The sequence below is a fragment of the Palaemon carinicauda genome, chromosome 25 (assembly GCF_036898095.1).
Source record: "Palaemon carinicauda isolate YSFRI2023 chromosome 25, ASM3689809v2, whole genome shotgun sequence".
Lineage (NCBI taxonomy): Eukaryota > Metazoa > Arthropoda > Malacostraca > Decapoda > Palaemonidae > Palaemon > Palaemon carinicauda.
The window spans coordinates 17,775,642-17,798,268 of NC_090749.1; positions in this window are offsets into that span (position 1 = coordinate 17,775,642).

Here is a 22,627-nt window from a genome sequence, read left to right on the forward strand (position 1 = left end):
CAATCAACTCTGAGTTCTCCTCTCCCTTCCATTCCACTTCATGTTTTAATGAACAGACAGAGACACAGAAAGGAGAAGGTTTGTGTGTAAAACCATTTGAACAGGAATTTATTGTTCTGAGTTACATAAGAGGAAGAGTAATTCGGTTGATAAAGCCTAAGAAGGATAAGGATAGATCGAATCAAAAGAAGCCTTTAATACTATTCAATACTTTAAATGTGATTCTCGTTATCACAAGGAAGGAAGCTCACTTGACACCGTTGGTTATTTCCTCTCCATCATTCGAAGACAGAAGATTTAAAGACACATCAATCAAGATATGTAGTTGATACTCGAAGGAAAAGACATAATTATCTCTCGTGAAGGTTTATAGCGAGAGGGAAAACATACATATCCTCTCTTATATGTTTAAAGGCCGCTCATGAATAGCAAAGACAAGGAACAATGACAATGCCCTAGCGAGTAGAACAATGCCCTGGAAACTAACCTTATATACATATGATTAGTGCCCAAATTCAGACCCTTTCTACTCAAGCTAAGACCAGGGAGGGCCAGGCAATGGCTACTGATGACTAAACAGGTAGACCTATAGGCTCCCCCAAACACCCCATCCTTAGCTCACAATGATGGTGACTTTGCAGACAATACAAGAAACTACCGAGTTTAAGCAGGTCTCAAATCCCAGTCCAGCAGATCGCTAGGCAGAGACGTTTCCAATAGCACAACTGTCATCAGAGTCTGAATAAGCCTTTATGGATCCCATACTTTACCTCTGAGGCCACATAGTTGTGCAGTGAGTAAGGAAGTTTTCCATAGACTAACGGAAAGTGGTAATCAAACACCACATAGTAAATACGATCCCCGATCTCTCTCTCTCTCTCTCTCTCTCTCTCTCTCTCTCTCTCTCTCTGGATGTTTATCATGTAGGTGTTGAGAAGAAACCCACATTTCAACGAACATTTCTATTTATTTGTAGGTTCTCTCTCTCTCTCTCTCTCTCTCTCTCTCTCTCTCTCTCTCTCTCTCTCTCTCTCTCTAAAACCCATAAATACGCGCACACATATGGTACCCTCCTTTCCAAGTTAATATTCAGTTTCAAGAATAGTAACTTTTTGGCAATAAGAGTGTTCCGCTATTATTGCTATATATCTTTATTTAAAAAGAGAACCAGTCCCAGCAACAGAATTTATTGAAGTCTATATGTGTCTACTGGGATATTCTTCTTGGCAAAGAGGTTTGCAATTGAATCACCCCTCCCCAATTGGATTGACCTTCCAACAATTTGATTTGTTGGTTCTTGGAGTCCAGATGTCCTTCGAAGGAGAGTCAGGCTTATTTCCTCTGGTTTTTTCGGACATGTCATTGTTATTTGTCCACCATAGCATTATATAAAAGAAAACGTATAAGAAATCTTGGAAATTTATATATAAGAGTTTATTTCCCATAAGAAAACAAACAGCCATGTCACTAACACATCCTTACTCAATGACTTTAGAATACTGAATGAGTCATATAGTTTTGTAGCATTTCCTAGAGTCATAGATTATTGTTAAAAAGAGACATGAATTTACTGACTGTCCACCTGTGCCAATATCCCCCCAAAACAGTATGGCAATTGGAATTTTAGTTCAAATGACATGAGAATGACGCTTTTATTCTGAAAATCATTTAAACCTCCGAAGAATTAAATCCCAAAATGCTTTGATATTCAAGGACCAATTGAACAAAAATAAAGCGTAACATCAAACATCGTAAAACGCATTGATTTGTAGACATGGTCATAAATGAACATGCAAGCATATATGGTATTTGCTGGAACAATCATGTATAAAGTCATTTCCTCCATAGTTATACATTCACACATGAATAAATTCATTTCAAAACAGTTGGTCCTATAACGCAAGCATAAGTATAATTGTTGGTTGATATGAGTACAATTAAAACATGAGTAATCATTTCATTACTAGGTTATTCCTAGAAATCCCCCCCCCCCCTCACCCTCAATGCCCTTATCACCTAAGATAAAAGCAAAAACAAGAACCAGATAAGTATGTATTGTTTCCGAGTTGTAAACCAATGGTCGTTTTGAACTATAACGATATCAACCGGTCAAGGTTTTGGATTATGTCATTGGAAACAAGGGTTTATGAACAAAGAAAAAAACAGAGAGAGAGAGAGAGAGAGAGAGAGAGAGACCTCTTAGGAAACCTCTCAGGAAACATGTATATTATGGTATAACGTTTTTCCCAAGAGATCATCCGTCCTCCCCACCAAAAAACTCCAGTTTTTATGTCTGTTCTATTGTTATCATATAAAATATCTGACCACACACCTTTATGTTGTTGACTTCTGCTGTGATAATTTCTTTATTCCTTCAAACATAAAGATAAAATTTCCATGTTTTAATCACATCAATTTTACTTTTGTTATCATTAAAAACAGTGTTCACATTGAGTGTTTATATTTCCTGCTGTTGCTAATAGTTATTTGTTGTTTATACTTTCATTTCTTTAATGGCATTTCTCTTTCATTGTTTCACCTTTTTTATAATTATTTTAGTTTTTATGTCCCATTATCTTCAATTGCTCAATTCTTCTGTGATTTGCGGATTTTTCTATTCAAACGAACGTAAAATCTTATATATTTGATGGCTCTAACAGCCCACAGTACCAGAGATGTTATTTTCTCGTTAGGGTCATGGTGGTCTATTGAAAACGTCACTGCGTGGCAATCCACTAGACTAGGGTTTGAGTCCAGCTTGTACAAACTGTGTGTCACACGATCGTACATAGTAACGACATTTATATATATATATATATATATATATATATATATATATATATATATATATATATATATATATATATATATATTATGCTTTGCATCTTCGCTCTCCCCTCGCACTGACAGGGACCTGAATAAACATGTCTGATTTTCTCACCGTTAACTGTTAACAGAACCGGTTGTCGGTTGAACAGGAAACAGCTTGTTATATGTTATGGCCTTCTTGCCCGAAATTGATGTATATATAACCTGTTGTTCTGTAATAAAGTTACTCAGTTGCTTTCATCCTGCTTTTGAGTCACAAAATTCTCTCGTCCCGTCACATTGGTGAACCCGGAGTGACCCGCTCTTCCCGCCTTCCACCCCCTCACTGTTACTATGACGGCCTCAAAACATACATTTTGCAGCAGTACTCGCCATTGCCAGCCGCCTGTATAGCAAAGCTTTTTCAGCTCTCTCAACAACCGTTGGGGGCCCAAAGGGTTTCGCTTGCCCTTAGGGAAGTGACCAGTTTCGCTCGCCTGCAACCTGACGCAGACGGCTCTCCTCGTGATGTGAACCTACCGTTTACCCGAAGCTGTACGCGCTGCCATACCCGATGTTTATAGTTTAGCCATAAAGGATTTAATGACCAAAGCCGGTGCCCTTATGGAGAGACTCTTCATGACCTTCAAGACCTCCATCATCGCCTCCACTCCAGACGAAGAGGACACCTATTCAACGTCAACCGAAGCTCACGTAAATGTAGTAGGACACACACGCCTATGCATGCCGTAGGACACACACGCCTATGATTGCCTAAGACACACACACCTATGAATGCCATAGTACACACATGCCTACCCCGTGACGAGCCGGAGCGGTGACAAAGCCACCCATCATCCACCACTCGCTCGCCCCCCCTACCAACGACTTCTACAGCCACTCATTGCCGCCCATCGGCGGCAGTTTGCTACTAGCACTCCAGATTCGGGGCTGCCGCAAAGAAATGTACAGTATGTCATTTTTAGGGGGGGGGGGAGCCATGTACCAACCGTGTGTCACACGATTGTACATAGCAATGACCTTTTTTTTTGTTTTTTATATATATTATACTTTGTATATTCACTCTCCCCTGGCACTGACAGGGACCTGAATAAACATGTCTGATTTTCTCACCGTTAACTGTAAACGGAACCGGTTGTCGATTGAACAGGAAACAGCCTGATATACGTTATGGCCTTCTTGCCCAAAATTGATGTTTATATAAGCCAATGTTCTGTAATATAGTTACTCAGTTGCTTTTTCCCTGCTTTTAAGTCACAACCTTCTCTTGGCTCGTCACCCGCTCAACCTCAATAAATTCTTTTAGTGTCCTCATCCTCATCATCCTTGTGAGCTAAGGATGGGTGCTTTTGGGGAGCCTGCTGAGTCCTTAGCAGCCATTGCCAGGCCCTCCCTGGTCCCAGCTTGGCTAGGGAGGGGACTTGGGCACTGATCATGATGTATATATGGTCAATCTCAAGATCATTGTTATTCTAACAAGGGCAATGTCACTGTCCCTTGTCTCTGCCATTCATGATCGGCATTTAAACCCTAAACTAAAAGGAGTAGAAATCATTAATGTCGTTGGCATCAGGATGGGATAACCTCACTAATGAGTCTACAACCCTTTAATGGGTGTCCCTCTTCTCTATATCCATCGCATCAGCCTTCTAGAGAAAAATTTATAAAGTAGTATCACTTACTGATATAAGACTCTCAGTGTGGACAATGCTATGTTTTATATGATACACTGATACTGACATTTACACACAGATATTATCATGTGTGTTTTATACAAGTTACGATGCAATTATGGAAGTGGGTTTATAATTCCAAAAGACATAATTACACGAATACTTGTTTTGTCTCTATAACTAAACAAGCGCCATACTTATTTTATTCGCGACAAATATCCCATAGACAAACACATGCACATGCAATGAAGGCTGGATTCAGAGAGAGTCACAATCACAGACGTTGATGATATTTCTTGTAATGAGAACTGCAGAGTCTTCCTCTTGTCTTCTTCTATCAATCTTGGTTCTTATTGTTTTCGATTTGCGATTAATTCTTTGAACGTTCCTATGGACCACAAAGCAAGTTGGCAAGGTAGAGAGAGAGAGAGAGAGAGAGAGAGAGAGAGAGAGAGAGAGAGAGAGCTAATTACCTTTAGTTTATTTAATGAGATTGAATTATCTGAGAGGGATTTAGTAAGGAGACATGTTATCCAGCGAGTATTCCTCGTTTGAGTGAAGGAAGGATCGCAGGATATTATAGTTTGTGACTGAGAAACGTCTCTCTTTAGTGATTCCTCTATGACCAATGAAGGGATACCATAATTGACAATTGATGTCAAAGTCTGATTGATATTTATTGCATATCAAAGGAATCAAGAAACACTTTGTAAATTCGAGGAGGGGATTTAACCATCTTTTACTTTTGATATTATTATGCAAAGTACTTTCATAAATATTGTTTTATAATCCTTTTTTTCTAGTTCATTAGAAGTTTTATCTGTTTCAGTAACTATCCTTTTGATTTAGAAATAAAAAGAGGCTTCAGAAAATGAATGTATTCTACCTGCACAGAGGATGAGGTTGCAAACTCCCCCCCCCCCCCCCAACATACCTTCATTGCCGCTTTCCCAAAATGAAAAGGATTTAGTCATCATCAGTTGTTTTTGTTTATTTCCTTCATCAATAAGATTCTCTTAGAGAATTTATGTTGATCTTGTAAACACGTAACAGTTCATTTATTGCTTTTTCCTTTAGAGTTGTGTCTACGTGGAGGATGGTAAGCTGAAGGAGGGGTCATAATAAACACCCCTCCCCCCCCCACCACCAAACAACCAGTTATACCATAACACACACACACACACACACACACAAGAAGTATCAGATTAAACGTATAAGAAATAACTCTCTCTCTCTCTCTCTCTCTCTCTCTCTCTCTCTCTCTCTCTGAAGCGAAGCGTAAATTCTGAGAGCAAATGAAAGAAACGACAGTTATATATCCATATCTCTTTGCTTCATATTTGAACACTTACATAATTAGAAAACCAATACATACATACATAAATAAGTAAAACGTACGAGTATACACACATGCATCCATAAGTTAAAAGAATGTATACGTGGATGCGTGCTTGCAATCCGTTTGCCTTGAAAAGCTGTTGTTTAGAAAGAGTTTGTTGACGTTTTCTTCTGCTGACTTGCAGCGAACTCTGACATCTTGAAGAAAAAGAAGAAGAAGAAGAAGAAGAGAGAGAGAGAGAGAGAGAGAGAGAGAGAGAGAGAGAGAGAGACCCACGGGGTTATGTCAGTCACCCAGATGTCATATTAGTTATTTAGCAATGTTTGCATTAACATAAAATTTAACCTGCTGATAAAAACCATTGCAAATTTCCATAAGAGAGAGAGAGAGAGAGAGAGAGAGAGAGAGAGAGAGAGAGAGAGAGAAAAGAGAGAGAAAAAAAATTAAAGTCTCTCTCTCTCTCTCTCTCTCTCTCTCTCTCTCTCTCTCTCTGATAGCCATCGTAGTACACTGTTGTTCATACACTAGTGATCTGGGATGCATATTACTGAACATTCCTAATAACACTATTAAGAGGCCGTCCGTTATGCCCTGCATTTTTTTCTTAATGATTCATAATTAAACACCGAAAGTCCGTCAAGGGAACTTGGCCCAAAAACTGTTCGAAGGCAAGTTGCCTCAACACCCGAAACTTCAGTGAATCCCGAAGACAGTTGTTGTTAGCAAAGAGTCATCTTTTACAAACTTCTATTTGAAGAAAGACAAGAAACAATATAGATACGGATTTTTTTTGTTTCTGCATTGTGGTTTAATTCTTGTGATTGGTGTTGTTTTTATTGTTTTTGTTTATGTATTTAGAGCATAAAATTTAAAGAAAAATAAGAACTGGGAGACGGTAGAGTCTGTGAGGACCACATCGGTCCAATTTTCGGATAAAGGCACCAGTAATGAACCCGGGCTGGACGACGGTGAAACTGAACATTGAGTTTATTACATGAAGCCCAATAGTATTAGGCTTCACATGTATGCTCCTTGCCTCTTGAAAGAGAGCAAGCTATAGTAATTTTATTCCTTCCCATCTTAATGACAAACCTCTCTCTCTCTCTCTCTCTCTCTCTCTCTCTCTCTCTCTTTCTCTCTTTCTCTCTCTCTCATTTTTCATTTTCTTTCTCCTCAAGGTAAAACATCATATGTTACCATCGTATTTAAATATTTAAGTAAATTACTCGAAACTGTATATATAATGAATTAAATTATTTACAACTTGGAAAATTTTAGACACAAAAACAAACATTTTATGAGGCTACAAGATGTTTAATATCATCAGATAATCATCTGAAGAAGAAGAAGAAGAAGAAGAAGTAGAAACCTCATTTCTGAGGGTACGTAAATCCATTGTGTATTGCCCAGGGTCCTTTCTTCAACACAGGAAGAGAATGCCTTTACTCTCTCTCTCTCTCTCTCTCTCTCTCTCTCTCCCTCTCTCTCGATGAAATATTGCGTCATTAGATCTAAATCTTTTACTTTGTTTTTCTGCTCAGGGAACCAGTTGTCCAGAAGAAAGAAGGAAGGAGATAAAAGGAAAGAAGTATAAAGTTAGGGAGGATGAAAGAGCAGAAGAGACAAATGAGAGTAATGGCAGTATTCATGACCTCACTTCAGTACCATTCATTCATTTAGTCGGGGGCGACCAACACCAACTACAAAAGGGGGACAATGTCCCAAGCAAATGTGATAAACAAATTAAGAGAAAAATGATTTTATCTCGACATTATTCAGCATAATTACCAAGATTCCTTTGCTTTGTTTGTCAAAGTGATGGATTCAGAACTTGTTCGAAAAGGAAACGGAATATACTTTTGAAACAAAGTTTTGAATGAAAATATTTACAGATACTCTCTCTCTCTCTCTCTCTCTCTCTCTCTCTCTCTCTCTCTCTCTCCTTAATACCATGTGTAGGTAGTCCCCTTCATAAGTTATTCTTATTATTATCATTATTTGCTAAGCTAGAACCCTTGTTGGAAAAGCAGGATGCTATAAGCCCAGGGGCTCCAACAGGGAAAATATCTCCTATATAAACTATAAAAACTTTATCAAAATAAGTGGAAGAAAAATAAGATAGAATAGTGTGCCCGAGTGTACCCTAAAGCAAGAAAACTCCAACCCAAGACAGTGGAAGACCATGGTACAGAGCCTATGGCACTACCCAACATTAAAGAGCAATTGTTTGATTTTGGAGTGTCCTTCTCCTAAACGAGCTGCTTACTATATCTAAAGAGTTTCTTCTACCCTTACCAAGAGGAAAGTCGTCAGTGGAAAAGGACAGTGCTGTAGTTAAACCCTTAAGTGAAGAAGAATTGTTTGGTAATCTCATTGTTGTCATATGTATGAGGACAGAGGAGAATATATAAAGAATAGGCTAGACTATTCGGTGTGTGTGTGTGTGTGTGTGTGTGCACGCGCGCAGGCAAAAGGAAAGAAATGAACCGTTATCAGAGAGAAGGATCCAATGAAGTACTGCCTGGCCAGTCAAAGGACTCCATAACTCTCAAGCGGTAGTATCTCATTGGGTGGCTGGTGTCACGGTCAACTTACTGCATGGCATATATATATATATATATAGTATAAATTTCTATGTACATAATATATATATATATATATATATGTGTGTGTGTGTGTGTGTCTGTGTGTGTGTTTGTTGCAAGCAGTTATCTAGCGCATACATGGCTAAGTACTTTCAACTCAACTTGACCCTTCAGGAGATTTGATTAAAGCTCTGTTTCCCAAAAACTTGGAATCCTTACTAAGGGTCATCACAGTCCCAAAAAGAAAGCTTCAGAATTCCCACAAGAGATAAAGTCGATCTATGCAAAGTGAAATAAATCAAGACGAGAAGAATTGTATTGCCACTGAAACATCCAACGAGAGAAAGTGGGGTCTGGAACGAGCAGCAACTACTGTCACTAGTCAGTCCAAGAAGACAACAATGAAACCACATGAATTTCAGTGTGGGAATGGGTAACAACGACCCCATGAATAGTTTGGTAACAGTGGTAATAGGTCACAATGAGACCCTGGGATCACTAGAGAGAGAGAGAGAGAGAGAGAGAGAGAGAGAGAGAGAGAGAGAATCACATGAATAATCAACTAATAAACAAAACGGAAATTTTGATTTTTAATGTAAGAAAATTGGGGCAAAGAAGTTGCAAATTTCCTTCGGGTATCGCTGTGTTTGAGAAGGCGGAGGACCTCAAAGACACCTACTGAGCCCATTATAAAATTCCTATTCCAAAATGATCAGCCTACAAAGACTCTTGCAAAACATGAATACAATGAGGGTTTAACTCTTGGCCTAAATTACGCTTATTTCTTTATTTGTGAGTTAATAAGAGAATAGATAATAACGTTGCTCTTCAACATCTCCTTTGAATTACACTAAACAAGAAACTTTAGGGCGTTCGATCGTTAGGAAGGCTTGTCCCAAAATCGTCTTTTATTACTTGAATGAATGTTGCATGAATACCAAACTAGATTTGTTCTTAATAGCACTGAAAGCTAAATTATACTTCACAATACAAACTCTGCTGTATAAAGTAAGATGTCTAATAGCCTTTTCACAGTGTAAGTAAATCTAAAAGTATAGTTTTTTAATGAGTTAGCCTATATAATTAGCATACTTTAATGGTACTGAATTAAGACACTCGTTAAGGCATTTTGTTTATAATCTTCGTAATTTTGGATTCATTGATATTTTCTTCTGACTACAAAGGTATTTTCTTCGTAAGGCAAATTTTAAAGCTTCTCTTCAACTCTCGTATCAGACTAAAGGCCGGAAGCTGAACGAGTCTAACAGGCAGTTCACTGTTATGACATTTGCCCGTCTTATTTGAATGCCTAAGCCTTAACGGGGTCACTGCCATTTCCTTTGCACCAAAACCTAACTTTTCATTGCACTATGATGATGCAAAAGGGTAACTTTGTATGATTTATATTTTGCAAAGGAATTCAATTAAACCTTTCGGACTAAATTCGCTCAGTCTCAAGCGAGATCATAAATCACTTTCGGAAAAAAGACACACTTGAATATCGTTGTTAATAATACATTTCAGTACATTATCCTCCTTATGCTTATTTTTTTTTTCTTGATTATTGCTCTGAAGGTCATTTCAAGTTACAGAAAATTTATTTTGCACTGAGGGCCACAAGGAGTTATGTGGTCACGGCTTCTGCCAAACTGTGATGGTGATCCAGACATGTTCAAACTATAAAAAGGATCCTCCTACCTCATGCTTTTTTCTCATGCTTTGTTGAGAGAGAGAGAGAGAGAGAGAGGAGAGAGAGAGAGAGAGAGAGAGAGGGAATGGTTCTAGAGTAGCCTACCATTATCAGTATAAATATTCATATTTATTAAACAAATTTCTCCTTTTAACTCCTTTTAGAAAAGAGTCTTTGTCGGAAACGCGTTTTGCAATAACTAATATTTCATAGTTTCTTTGCCAAATACTTTTTAAACTTGCGATGAAGACTGAAAAGTAGACTTTGTCTCCTTTTTTTTTTTTTTTTTTTTACATGTAAATGAGCTTCCAATGATATTATGGTATGAGGAGCAGCAATGAGTTTGTGAATAAATGTTTGAAGAGAGAAACCTTCGGAATTCCAAAGAGGTGCTTGACTTGGAGGAAGTAATTCACTGGTGTCAGTTTTAGATAATTTATTTGTGATTCTTAACTGGAATATAATAAGTATGATTTCTGCTCACTTCTGAAATTCTTCCTCTGAAACTTATAATGAGTTTGTGTTAGCATTTAATTGAAGCTACATAATGTGAAACGTTGGTTCTCCTTACAGAAGAGTTTTGTAATGCTATTCGGAGAGCGCTGCTGTAGAAAGTAACATTTCTTTAGACTCATTTAGTTATCTTTGTTTAGTAGTACACAACTTGTGTGTATTTATCTTATCTAGTTATTTAAGCTTTGTCTCTGTGTATATCTGTGCTTGTTCTCGATGGACCTGTGACTTCTGAAGGGGACGATGGAGGAGTCTTCGGGAGACAGTTCACAATTGTAGGTGTTCCAATATTGTATCTTTAATATATCTATCCCTATATTTATTCTATTTACATTACAAGTATATTTATCTCATAATTGAGTATAGATAATGAAAAGAGAAAAGGAAGGAGGAAAAGCTGATCCGTGAAAATGTAATCTTGATTTTCTCTTCCTAAGATGGATTCCTCGAACAGTTGAGTTTCAACCTCAATGATTGAATGTCTTGTGTTTGATCCCCACTTCTGAAGAGATGGCTATTAGTTGACTGTAGTGCATTGGAGAGAGAGAGAGAGAGAGAGAGAGAGAGAGAGAGAGAGAGAATAACTATTCAATGATGGTAAGGAAACTGGTCATGAATATTAGGCATAAAATAAATATCTATAGCGGAAATATTTATTGTATCCTTATTAATAGATTCTTTGTACAATAATGTTCCTCATTTTCAAATATCATATGTGCAATACAGCGTATTGTTCACTTAATATGAACCAACTGATAAGATAATATCGAAATATGGAGAAAAATTAAGGTTATTATAGTTGGCAAGGGAAAATTTCGTAATTGGTCAAGGCATGCAAACAAATGCAATTGTAGTATTATTAATTGCAATGTAATAAATATGTTCGTCATGATCACTGGTAAACTATGCCATGTATTCACAATTCCTCTCCTGAAATGATTGACTCAACAGCTGTGAATTCTATTCCCCCAAAAAAGAACGGGATAAAAGTAATAGATAGATTTTATTCAGTATTGAAAAGTAGGTCAAGGTCACTTAAACTGGATCTATGGCATATTCTTACCATAGGCTACCCTATGATAATTATTTCAGAATTCTTGCGGAAAAAAAAACGCACGGAAATAATAATAATAATAATAATAATAATAATAATAATAATAATAATAATAATAATAATAGCATTCCCCTAAAAGGGAATCCTAATAATAATACCAAAAACAATAGCATTCCCCTAAAATGGAATAATAATAATAATAATAATAATAATAATAATAATAATAATAATTAATATCAGAATTTCTTCAAAGTCTCTCCTTTTACTTTTTGCAATTGAAGCATTTCATTACATTGATGTGACATAGCTGCAATCTGTCTCTTTGCAAAGCATAATAAAAGCTTCTGTTGGGAAACAGAGACAAACCTCTCTCTCTCTCTCTCTCTCTCTCTCTCTCTCTCTCTCTCTCTCCAGCAATATTGCTCAGATATAAGTATTCCAAAGATTGACGACAACAAGACGTGGTACTGATAACTCAGTTGAGGAAATCAAAACTATTCTGATATGAAAAAAAAAAAGAAAAAAAAAACTTTGCTGTCACCATTTTGTAACAAATGTTGTTGTTTTTATTTTAAGTATTTCATGAAATAATTAAGTCCATGAAAAGTTATTTTATTCAACTCGTTGATATAATCTTCATAAAGGTTACAAAAATTGACCGCACAATCAGATAAACAAACAACAAGTGGCAAACTTGGAAAAAATGAAGGTAAATAAACAGGAGAGAGAGAGAGAGAGAGAGAGAGAGAGAGAGAGAGAGAGAGAGGTAAAAAGAAAAAGAAAGAAGATTTGAGGTGACCAAGAGGTGCCATCAATGGAGATGTGGTAATGGACTGATGGGAGTGCGTTGGGGATGTTGTCCCAGGGGTGGGGGTGTTGGAGGGTGGGTAATGAGTGGGTGTGATTCTAAAATGGAAGACAATATCCATAAGAGAGAAAAACAGTTGTTCATTTTCGGTTTCCTGACATTAAAATTCTATTTGCTTCTAAAGTGTTTCATTGTATTATAAGAGACTCTATGGATGGAATATGCAGTACACACACACACATACAGAGAGAGAGAGAGAGAGAGAGAGAGAGAGAGAGAGAGAGACTTTTGCTTAACACTCTGCTTCCCTCATTTCTACTGTACATTTCTTTCCTATAATTTACGAGAATTGGAAACCGTTTTAGCTTTTTTACACAAATATTATTTCATTGTTCTCATTCTTATTATTTATACTGATGTGTTCAAGCAATATTTTAAATAGGTGTTTTCTTATTCAAATGAAAATAACTATTCCAGTTATCTATATCTAATTCATCTCCCTAAACAGAAGTATTTTCAACTCCAAATCTTCCACCTCTCAAATATGATAACAACAGATCCTAACAATAGCTACCAATATTTCGATTGCATTCAATCATATTATTATTGGGCCTATTCATATAATATCCAATGTAATAATTGGATATAAATAGAGGGACAATTATGATATCAAACAATTATGCATTTAACCTTTTACCTGATACAAAGCCGATGAAATTCTACAAAATATCATTTGTGTCATTTGGAATGTGTTTGCCCTGATGTGTCAGGAAGTAATGTGTTGTCAGTAATTGGACTATTTGGATGAGCGCTGCAAGGAAAGCCATGTATTATTATTATTATTATTATTATTATTATTATTATTATTATTATTATTATTATTATTATTATTATTAGCGAAGCTACAACCTTAGTTAGAAAAGCAGGATACTATAAGCCCAGTGAGGAAAGGAAATGAGGAAATTTCAAGGCGAATAAACAAACAGTCAGTGAGTCTCTAAGTTTTGTTCAACAAGAGAAGGAGAAGAAGAAGATTCAGTTGTTCATAAATATGTTTGATGCAAAACCCGAGGGTCTAGTGGCAACGACACTCAATCCTCCATCGAAAGAGACTGAGTTCGATTCCAGGATGAAGGAGGATGGATTCTATATTGCTTATTCTTCATTATGATTCATCATTCATGAATTTCAGTGGTATTTGTAATCATTATTCATTCCTGAAATGCTACTGGGAATTAGTATTTGGCAGATGTATATATTCCGCATCCAGCTGTCTTTGACGTTATGATAATTAGACATAGAACGCCTTCGCAAAGACATTTCTCTCTCTCTCTCTCTCTCTCTCTCTCTCTCTGTCTGTCTTTCAAGAGATAAGATAAAATTGCGAAACAATCTATAATCTATCGATCAACCATTCTGTCTGACCAATTATCGAAGAAGAACTGCTGTGTGAGTTCAGGTAAAATATTCAAATATTGAAAAAAAAAAATCCGTTAACTATTATCCTCTTAACTATTACGAATTCCAATTCTGAACTTCCAATGAAGTAGAATGAAGTTGATCCTCTCTCTCGCATACGAAGGTCAACTTCCATTGCAAATGTTTGGGAAAAGGACGGAACATTTAAGAAAAAATAGATAGCAATTGAAGGGAAGAGAGAGAGAGAGAGAGAGAGAGAGAGAGAGAGAGAGAGAGAGAGAGAGGGGGGGGGGGGCAAGATGATTTCATATGTGTGATGCTTCATAATTATCAAAATAGGTGTCATTGACCGCTACCAACACAATCGACTAACTACACTTTACATAACTTAGAAACGACCTTTCAAACCTCCATAAGTAAAGATATTAAGTTGTTGTTTTGCATCCACCGGACATTTAATCATTACAGTCAAAGCTCAGGTTTCATGTTACACATCCAAAGATGATCTTCGAAATATAGAATAAAATTTATCTACTACTTTTGCCTGGTTTTGTTCTTTTGTGAGAACAGAATTCACAGCTGTTGAGGCTTTCATTTCAGGACAGAAATTGTGAATACAAGGGATGGTTTACCAGTGATCATGACGAACATATATATTTCATTGCAAATTATAATAGGAAATACATTACATTAGTTTGCATGCATTGACCAATTACGAAATATCCCTTTGCCAACTATGATAATCAGAATAGCTTTTATATTAACAAATAATACAATTATTTCGATTTTATTGCATCAGTTGGTTCATAGTAAGTCAATAAAACGCTCTAGGCTTTTGCATATAATCTTTTTTTTTTTTTTTTCAAATTGAACAATATAATTGCACAGAATCTATTAATAATGCTGAAATTCATATTTTCTGGTATAAATTTCATAATTTCATTATATGTCTAATATTCATGACCTGTTTCCTTATCTTCATTAAATATTCATTCATTATATTCTCTCTCTCTCTCTCTCTCTCTCTCTCTCTCTCTCTCTCTCTCTCTCTCAAGTCGTAATATGGAAAACACTGAATAATACCTATTCATTCCCATTTGATTTAAATTGTACCAAGTCACACAAATAATAAAAAAAAAAAACGATGATAAACTACAAATAAACAATGACAGTTTTCTTTTCATCAGGAGACGAGATCTAATTTCAAAGCTAATATGAATCCTTCATGTATTTCCCAGGGTCGACATATCTTTCCTTTAGTAAATACAATACAATTACCTGTAAAGATAACTGTAGTAATTATAACACAACAGTCATCTCATCAAAGAGAAGAAATTTAATAGGATTATTAGTTTAATCCTTGTAATAGTTTTAATCTTCTAATCTTTTCTGATCATCTCTACATCATTTGAACAAACACACGAAGACGAGTAGACAATTGAATTGGAAAGGTTTTTGTGTAATTAATGTAACCCAATTCCTCCAAACAAACCTTCTTCAGAAGTCATATCCAAAATCTTTCCCCTCTCGATACCTTCTAAAATATGGTGAAGATTCAATTCTAATTTTTCATCTCTCCTTCTCTTTTGTGACTTATAATCTTTCAATTTATACCTTACTCTTTTTATCAATTCATCGATATCTCAATTATCTCTTGGACTGGGTAAGAGAGCAAAAGCCTTGTAATTACGGTTCGGTTACAAAGAAATCAGAATAATTCCATTTTGAGTTTCGTTGGCTCCTGGACCTCCACTATATGGTAGATTGCTTTTTCTTCTTTCATTTGTTCTTTACTTTATCTACTTTATACAATAGATAAGTTTTCTTCCTAAATTTCAATGGAACTTGTATATGCCATAACTGTTCTGTGATATAATGTTATCGTTTATGCTTCATGTTATTAAAACGGCTCTGCTAAGATCTTATGAAATTAGTCATTTTCATACACATTGTGCATACAACTGAAACAAGTTAAAATACTAAAGAGACAGAAATGATTAAATATTTAAATCTATAAAAAAAAAGAAAAAATAGAATGAAAGTTTTCTTCCTGACCGTTCTATGAAACAAATCCCTTTGTCATCCTGACTTCCCTAAACAATTGATAGTTGTAGTGGAACCATCTGGGAATCTCAACGTCTGTTGTAGTCCCAAAATGAAGGTGTTTGAAGCATGGCACCTGCGAATGGAGGCTGAGACAGATAGATATGATTAGTCCGTGCATAGAGAGAGAGAGAGAGAGAGAGAGAGAGAGAGAGAGAGAGTAACTAGTGTGGCGAATGTTCTGCATTAGGAACTCAAAAGATTCTTTATTCATTGGTGTTGCCTGACGGCAGTTAGGGAGCTGATTTAACTATTCAGTAAAATTGTAGCGAGGTAGTTTAATAATCCTCTCTCTCTCTCTCTCTCTCTCTCTCTCTCTCTCTCTGTCATGCAAAAGCCATTTTATTGTTCCAAGTAATCCTGCAACACATGAGTGATCGAGGGATCCAGGCTTCGTTCCGCAAATGTGTCAATATTCGTTTGATTGATGGAAGGCAAAACTGTCTTGTCTGAGAGAAGATATATTAAAAACAAGATTTTCATTTCTGCAGCAATTGAGATATTGACTTATATCGGAAAAAATGGCTTACGAATACATTTCCTATTTTAGGTAGCATAATGAAAAGAAGATGGAATGAAGATTGTGAAAGAAAAGGGAGGCAAATGGAAACAGGAAATCAAGTGAAAGTTCTTTTCTTTCAAGAGGCAACAAAATTCCTTGCAAAGGAAATTTTACACTCAGTGGTCTAAAAAGATAAATTTTTCTAACAATTTATATTTTCAGATTATCCAATAGATTGCATTTCATAAAATGGAAATATTCTGTATAAGATTCCCTGTTCCAGTGATAATAACATGTCTTTACATACACTAATAGAAAAATCCGTCTTTTTAATCGGAAATTCACTGTTCTCAAGCGTATTGCAGTAAAATACAGGCGACCGTAATTTGACATTACTTTGTTATTGTCTTTTACTGGTTGGTGACCTTAATATTACTCCTTTACGTAAATATAACCGTTTTATAAAACGGTAAAAATCCTGGATTAAATGTTGCCAGACATTTACCGTTTTTATATTGCAAATTTTTAACAGCGTACATATGAATTACAATTCTTTTATGTGTATATATATATATATATATATATATACTGTATGTTTGTGTATCATTTGTACATTCAAATTACTCCATGTAGTGATTTCTTAACAGTGTGGAAACTGGGCTGCCCATACTACATCCAAATTTTGCCTGTAAAAATTACCATTGAAAGAAAATACATTATTGGTTGAATATAGTTTAATTAAAATAATTGTTTCCTTAATCCAAAGCAGGAACTATTTTTCACTTAAGAAAGTTAAAACATTTCCCGGGACCTTTGAAGAATCATTATGATTCCATGTCCAAACTTTGGAGTTTTATATCATTTACGGAAATATTTAACCTATTCAATATCTGAATAAAGTCCTCTGAATGTTAAACGGGTGTGGAAGAAAAAGTCCATCGAAAGGGAGACAGCAAGTCCGCCAATCATTTTGATACGTTATAGACGAAGTTGGACGCAAGGGAATAGAAAGTCCTTAAAAATAGGGTAAGGACAGGTTTATTATTTTTAACTTTTCCAAGAACTTAATGTCTTTTATATTGTTGTATATTTTCCCAATAAATCTAAAACAATTGTAGCGCAATTGTATTACGTGGATCTTTGGTTAATTTCTCATACGTGGTGTCATCTTGCAAAGGTTGTTGAGCTTTGTTGATGATACACAGCTCTTCTCTTTATTAAGAATAACGACCCTGCCGTCTTTATAAGATTCGGTTATGATGAAGTTTTCTGATTTATATAATAGGAAAAAGAGTTTTGTGCAGCCTTATATAGGGAGAGGGTTTTTACCTTTATTTCGGTCAACAAAAACCCTTTAAAGACAAATTTTAACTTTTCATCATTATTTCATAGAAATTGTTTTATGGAATGCCACCAAATAATCAAATTTACTTTCATATTTTGGTTTCCTGGTAATAGAAACTCCCATGTTTAGTCGGTTATCTGCTCATGAACTCTGAGTGGATGATTTGATAAGTTTATAACGTTATTCTCTGCTCCAAAGTTATTCCAAATAATATTTCGTTTGAATCTATCTAATCTATTTAGTAATTTCTTGGAGTGAGTCTCATTATTATTAATGGCACCTGTTAGTTGGCCTACATACCAGGAAAGATCTACATACATACCATCATACAGACAATGAAGATGAAGAGAATTAGCCACTTCGCTTCATAGGAATCTCTCTCTCTCTCTCTCTCTCTCTCTCTCTCTCTCTCTCTCTCAATCCTTTATTCTGATCCCCACAAATCCCGACAGGTGACAGATGAAAGATGCTTTATTTAACAGCAGGTGATCAAAGTCTCTTCGTTCCAACGAATGATTGGTGCAACTCAAAACAGCTCAGCTTGTGGCTAGTGTTGGGAAAAAAGATGGGCAAACAATCTTTTATCATTAAGGAGGAAAGATGTTCTTCCACAGAGACAAAAACACTTTTTGGATTTTTATAATCAATTAGATATGAAAGTGAATAGTGTACAAAATAGAATCTAAAAGAATAAATCGATATTGGTTAAGGAAATGGATCAGATTATCAATGCTTCTTTGAGTCACATTCAACAGGAAATGAAAATCTTATTTAACTGACCTGAAAATGCAGATCTTACTTGTAATAAAAGAAGAATCCCCTTTTTCACGTATTATGAGGTCGTTATCATTTTCTTATGGTTGAAATTAGATAGAGATACATCATCAAATGACCTGAACACGAGAGATATAAAGGAAAACTTTTAAGACTTACTTGGCCTCTGTATCGCCATATCTGGAAGAAGCAGGACTCAATTAAGAGAAGGAAACCTTTCTCACCTTAATTTCAATTGCAATAATCATATCAACCTCTGATTGCCATCTGACAATGCTAGAGAGATGTTTGGATAATGAAAGTGTCTGAGGGAGTGAAGGAACCAGATCCTTCTATCCCAAGATGGTTGCAGAAAGGGATGTCATCACGGAAGGAATCTGCAGGGGCTTTCTTCTTCCTTTCTTCTTTCTTTTTCTTCTTCTTCTTCTTCTTCTTCTTCTTCTTCCTCTTCTTCTTCTTCTTCTTCTTCTTCTTTTTTAATTGTGAGTCTCCTGCTAAACTAGTACTAGTGGCACCCCTACTGTCGATGATAATGATAACAATAATGTTAATACCAATAATGATAAGGGTAAATCAAAATAAGCGAGGTATTAATGAAACATAGTATAAATCGACGTGTCTTTGTGTGTAAGCACAATATTAACATTTAGATAAACCTCCCTTATGGGTGTATGAAAAAAGAGATTTTTTCCATCATAACTGTTATGGTGCGGTTGAAGTGGGGGGGGGGTGCACTCCATCTTCCAGCAGCCATCGCATCTTCATCTATTGATCATAGCATATGGAAGTGATCAATTCTCTCTCTCTCTCTCTCTCTCTCTCTCTCTCTCTCTCTCTCTCCCAAGCTGTGCTTTTCTAAAGACAATTTTGTTCTCTTAGCTTTACAAGTGGCCTTAGGCCCCAGTTTTGAATATTAAGTTTGTATACTCCAGCAGATCCCGCTAAGCCTCTGCTTAAAGTTAGATAGAACAGAACCAGTAGCCTAATTATAGGGATTTAGGTAAAAGAGTTAAGTGAGAGAGATCGGGGAGGGGAAGGGCTAGGGAAGGATTGGGGAGGGAGAGGGAAAGGGAGGGATGCCGAATCTCGATTATAAGGCCCAGCCATCGCTTGCACTGAAGAATTTGCAGAAGGGATCAGGGAGGGAGGGAAATAGATATATGGCCTGATTTGATATTGAAATAACCAACAGCCTCCGAAACCCACAGGGGTAAAACGTATTCTTCGCTCATCGCCTATATATCAAGGATAGTGGCCTGTGTGGTTCTTTAAAAATCTATCCTTGACCTAAATTTGGTCATATTTAGGTGTCACCCATCTTTGTAGAAAGTCTTCAAGAAAAGAGAGCGCTATGAAGCAGATTGAAGGTTAGGATACAAGATTTCGGTTCCCAGCCAGAGAGCGTGCCACGAAGGCGTGTGAGGTTATAGGAATGCATTAGCACCACCAGGGTCAGAGTTCAAGTAATAACCCACGCTGCTAACTCAGCATTTTTTGTTAATGTAGACAAACATGACTCAGATAAGATCTTCACGACGGACAACATGACCCTCTTTCAAAACGATCATTTGAAGAGATTGACCCTACGGAAAATAATACTGTAAAAACCATCGTTGTTAAACATTTAACACCAGAATAGAGAGAAGAAGAACTTCAATGCACAATTGAAGGGAAAGATGACTGGGCTAATGTAGATGATGTGATGCAAATCCCAAATGATTCCCATTATGAAAGTAAAGTCTGAATCACCTAAAATGGCAAAGAGAACCATAGAAGGTCTCTTCATAGCCTACCAATACATCCCAAGTCAATATATTGAACAAGTAATATTTATGAAATTGACATTTTGCTTTAAATGCTATTCTTAGGAGCATTTGTTTAAGGAACGTTCCAATGATAAAAACTCCGAAATATGCCCTGAATGCACATCATATAACCATATATATATATATATATATATATATAAATATATGATAAATTTTTCATATCTAAACGCTATTTTTTTCATATTCTGGCAAGGGAATCTAGACATTAATGTATTAGAATATTTAAAATATCTATATATACACAAATATACTCATAAAGTATATATATATATATATATATATATGTATATATATATATATATATGTTTATATATATATATATATATATATTATATATATATATATATATATACTGTATATATATATATATATATATAATGTATATATATATATATATATATCTATATATATATATATATATACATTATATATATATACTGTACATATATATATATATATAATATATAAATATATATATATATATATATATATTTATATATATATATATATATGTAAGTATATATATATATATATATATAATGGATTTTGAGCGAAGCGAAAAATCTATTTTTAGGTGAGATAGCCATGTCGTCCTGATGGAAGTTCCTTTAGGATAGCTTCCTAGGGTATATTTGACCACGGTGATATTCCTAGAGAATTTTACCTTAAGGTATCCAGAATTTTAACTCTTGGATCGAATATCTCTAAATAAATCTAAAATGGGATATCACATAATATCAGAGGACATATTCTTGACACGACACATAGCTATCATCACCCTGAACAGAATTAACACTTCGAGGGGTCAAAGTGGAAATAAAACGAAAAGCGAAAATGGAAGGAGAGCCGTTAATAAGGTACCTCTCCTATCTTGTTTCGAGTGTGTACACAATGCCGCCGATGGAGCCATCTTTATTCCTTGTAGCGATACACGAGGTGCTATAGATACTGCATTATAGGGAGGGGTCCTATAGCCCTTTTATATTAAAAAGGAAGGGCGGGTCCATCCGGACGACATGGCTATCTCACCCAAAAATAGATTTTTCGCTTCGCTCAAAATCCGTTTTTTGGGCTCAGGCCATGTCGTCCTGATGGAAGTATACCAGAGCATTACTGTATCTGTGGATTCTTAAATCATGCCATACCCTCAAGAAAGTATTTCCTGTTCTGCATAGACCTAGAGGCCTATGATGTTACCTTTATACATCATTTCACCTAAGCATAAACTATGTTAGTGCTTCCGGACCCCTACAGGGAAGAGTCATACTAGACTCTGGGAAAAGTCTCGAGGAGTACATATACCTATGGATGACAAACATACAAGCCAGTATAGTGGTCTCACTCTATACGTTATAAAGCAAAGTTTGTATAAGAACCACCAATGTCAGTATGAAATACCGACAATTCCCCCGGTGTGCCTGTTCCTATCAATGGATCAGACAAAGGATTATATTAATGTAGGAATAATACTGCGTATCACCACTATCCCTTTAGAGTATGAAATCTTTTCTTCTTGAAGAAAGAATACATTAATGAATGTTTGCTTGTAGCAAAGAAGAATCTTAAGACTATTCATGTTAAAATAATTCATAGTTTTAAGTGTAATGCTAATACATTTTTTAATGAAAATTATATGGGTGAATAAGACGCAAGGTTCACTAAGAACTAATTTATTGACAATCAATAAAATATATAGGTCAATCGACAATTATAAGAAATATAATATGTGGAAGAGCACATAATCAAGCATAAGGATAACAGTAGAACAGAAAGTATTGTTTCATCTGAAAAGGAAACGTATATGCGCCACTTTTAATATCAAAATATTAACACTGTATCACAGTCTGTATTACTGTTCAATTACACTAGCGTTACAAACGCTTGGCACATGTGTCCGCACTATGCTTGGTTCACCTTTATCTATGGAACAGTTCATGACGCCTTAGTGGCCCAGCAATTAGTCTGTAGAAACAGTCCGTGACTACACACCCAACTCTGAATTAATCGTCCCAATTAATTTCACTGTTCCTCGAAGATTTAAAAAGCAGGTTTAGAAACACTACCTGCATCTACCACAGAACTCTTCAGTTCCTCCACTTGCTTCGCCTAGTGTTCAGAGAATACTCCGGATGAGTTCCATTCAATGTGTAAGCGAAGATTCTAATCC